The following is a 3818-nucleotide window of genomic DNA, read 5'->3' as shown; positions in this document are numbered from 1 at the left end:
CTGTGGGCAAAGGAAGCAGGAGGGACTGTGAAAACCTTTCTTCTCTCATTAACCACTGTTCTCCGTCTCCTTACAGCTACACAGATAGTGTTGTGATTGCAGTTTGTATATTAAAATATTTTTATACTAAATATATTCGGTCTAAAAACAAAAAGCACTTCATCTAGGAAAAAAGCTCGAAAACCTTGAGTAGTTCTCTCAGTAGTGGGGATGGGAGGCTACCCATTAACCTCCACTTTTTTGTGCAGACCATTAACATCTGCAGGACTTAGGTAAATGTGCAAATGGAGGTACTGACCTACAGCTCCTCCTGTGTCTTCCCATCCTGATTCCATCCAGCGTGCCTGGTACACTCCAGCCTGTACCCTGAGCTCTATTAGCACCCTGCAAACAGCAATCTTCACGCCTTGTGGTATGCATGCTGGGGGTGTAGTTTACCATAGGGAGGACAAGGCAGACCCTGATTATTTGGGCAGGAGGTGTCAGGGCCCCAAGTATCAGCATGTTCAGTGCAGGCTTGGGTGGTCATGTCCCCTGGGCCTGTGGACTCTGAGACTCCTTAGCAGGGCTGGAGCACGCATGGCTGCAGGAGGGCCAGAGTGGGGCCCTCCAGTGTGGTGTCAGGGCAGGGACATAGCTGCCCAGATCTATGGGAATTTTTGCCCTGACGTCGTTTCGTTTTTGAAATGACTGATTGTGGCAGAGAGAGGGTCCCAGGGCATGCAGCGGTCTTGCTTCAAAAAAGTTGACTTTTCTAAGGATAAACAAAAATACACACAAGTTAAAGATTATTTCTTTCTTGAGGAAATGAAAGCATGTTAACCACTTTGGTTCATGCCCACGTATGGTCTGTGAGTTAGGGCTGGTCCTGGGTTAGAGTATACTTCATGGACTTTATCTTCCCCTGGCTTTTCCTGAGCTTAACTGTGTTCCGGTCAGGTTGACCCTGTGCTTAGGATCAGGAGGAAAAATGATGTTACAAGGAATTAGTAAAATGTCTGCTTACCTGAATGCCGGGCTTTGCTTTGTGACTCCAGTTTTCTTGTTCATTTGATTAAATTTATACCATCAAGGCTTCACCATGACCAGTGATCACCAGCTTATGAAAATGCAGTAGCTGCTCAGCTGCTGGTCCAGTCTTGCTTTTAGAGGTGTCTCATATAGGCTACTGCCCTTTATTCATGCTAAGACCGGTGTTTGCAGTGTCCTTACTTTTATGGCACTCTAGGAAGGGGATAGCAGGAGCCTTGAACTCTGGTCTCACTCTGCCTTCTGTTACCTGCCTGACCCCACATAGGCTGCTCAACCTCTGAATGGCAATTTCTTCCTCTATAGCGAGAGAACCCTTCCTACCTCACAGGAATATTTTGAGGATCTAATAAGCCAATGCAAGTCAAAGTCTTCTAGAATGTGTGAAGCCCATTGAAACTTAAGAGATTATTATCACTGTGGTATGAACAATTTGTCATATCCTTTACAAAGTGACAGCTGTACAGGAGAGCAGCTTTGCTGTCGGGAGGATGGAGAGATGAGGGTAGAACAGGTAAAGTGGGGCCGGGGGACCCAGGAGGATGAGGTGGAGCACATTATTAGAGGAAATGAAAAGTGACTGGAATTCAAGATTTCCTCGTGTTCAGTGCTAGGAGAGGCAATCTGTGTATATCACCTCAGTTAATACTGCAGTCTTGCAGATACTTTTTCTATCACTCTGCCTTGACCTTTTCTAGAATGAAAGAAAACAAAATAATCTGGCTCCTTATACGCCTTGTCTTTGTCCCTTACTCCATTCTGCCACCCACCTTTTCTCTGCTCTGGGCACACTGACTTTATTTGTCAGAAACATACCTAGCTCACCCTAGCCTTTTGCACTTGCCGCTCCCTCTGGAACACACTTCCCTCAATATCCGCATGTCATATTTTCTACTTCTTTCCTGTCTTTAGTCAAAAGTCACTTTTCCAGGGAGGCCTTTAAAATATACTTTGACATTTCATACCCTACCCTGCTTCCCTGATTTGTGTTTTGTCATTAGCACTTGTCACTGTCTAGCATGCAATACATATTATTTAGCTTGTGTGTCCTCTGTTACCTCTACTAGAATATAAACTTAACAAGGGCAGAATTTGTGTCTCATTATGTACAAGTTTTCAGTGACTGGCATGGTACTTACAGTAGGCACTCAATAAATCTTTACTTGATGGAAGGATGGATGGATGGATGGATGGATGGAAGGAAAACAGAACCGTGTGGGCTTCTTCAAAGTTAGTTTTTGATTTCTGGAAGTGGCCACCAGTGATATAACTTATTCTGACACCGAATCTTTACATAACTACAAATGCTAACCATTATGATTTTTTGATTAGACTCTCCCACAAGTAACTTTGCTCTTGAATTTTGATCTAAAGCTGTCTATAGAAATACATAGAAAACTAAGCTGCCGTAAAACCTCCAGATATCCTAGGAAGACCTGGGCTTAACACACCCGCCAATGCTCTATCAGGTCAAGGTGGATAGAGGTCTTTCTGGGCCATTTCCTGAGGAAGCACTTATCCTCGCTTGTGGTATTTGGGAGCCTGGGTTGGAAGCATCCCATGCTGTACTTGGACTAGATGGAGAGGAGAATTTTGTTGGGATTTCTGAAGAGCTGTGGCTTATAAAGTACTCCGATCACTTTATAGACAGAGGTAGTGTATTCCTTTTTTTTTTTTTTTAAAGATGTATTTATTTATTAGCACATGTGCGTGAGCGGTGGGGGGCGGGTAGGGGCAGAGGGAGAGGGAGAGAAGCAGACTTCCTGCTGAGTGCGGAGCCTTACTCAGGGCTCAGTCCCATGAACCTGAGGTCATAACCTGAGCCAAAATCAAGAGTCAGATGCTCAACTGGCTGAGCCACCCAGATGTCCAAGGCAGTGTATTCTTACTGGTATTTTTCAAGTTTTCTTCCTTTTCTTCTCTTCCTCCCCTCTTATCCTACCCCCCCGACCCCCACTTTGTGGATATCAGGAACATATAGCCATTTGGGAGATTTTTTTTTTTTTTTTGTGAGACAGGAACCCTGTGGTATGGCTTCTCTGAATGAAACTGAATGAAACAACTTAAAACCTTGTCTACCCAAACCTTATCTTCAAGGAACTCATTAATACCTGGAAGTTTAAGTGACCCTAGCTAATGACATGTGAGGGGGAAAATACCCTGAAATTTCACTAAAGGCAGAGCAAAAATGCTCTTTGTATCTTATATGGTGAGTATCCCTAAGAATAAGATATTTTATATTCTTCTCCTCTTGTGTTTGTTTATAAGGAATGTTTCAAGATTCAAGGGATTCTATGTTAAGAAAAGGAAGCAAGAGCTGTGCACAAATAGAGTGCTCTTACAATTTTGGGATTTAGTACATTTTTTGAGGCCTATCTATCCAAGAAGAGAGCCCCGGGGCTGTGGATAGTGCTATTGGAGAGAAGAGAATATTAGGAAGACCTTGGGTCCTGAAAAGCATCGAGCTTCCCTTACCTTTTCTGATGTCTGAAATGAGGAGGCTTTGAAGACCTTCAGAAATATTTTCTTATTGCCTTTAAACTAGATCCTGGGGCTCCAGATCATTGTATGTGGAATCCTGGGAAGTCTAGAACATGATGATATGACCAATGGACCTTTCTACTGGAATCCAAGGCTGAGTCTAAGTCTTTTTTCCTTCTATCTCTTCTCTTTGTCCTTTTCATTTTCCATATCTTGCCTTGAATGAGTATTTCTTAGGTAATGTCTGACTCCAGTGGTTGCCTTCAGATTTGAGCAACTTCTAGGGTTTGTTGCAGGGAGGACAGACT

Source organism: Eumetopias jubatus, unplaced genomic scaffold (assembly GCF_037043125.1).
Source record: "Eumetopias jubatus isolate StellerSeaLion01/CBP00866 unplaced genomic scaffold, mEumJub1_p1.0 scaffold_9, whole genome shotgun sequence".
NCBI classification, from domain to species: Eukaryota; Metazoa; Chordata; class Mammalia; order Carnivora; family Otariidae; genus Eumetopias; species Eumetopias jubatus.
This window is presented reverse-complemented; position numbering follows the sequence as displayed.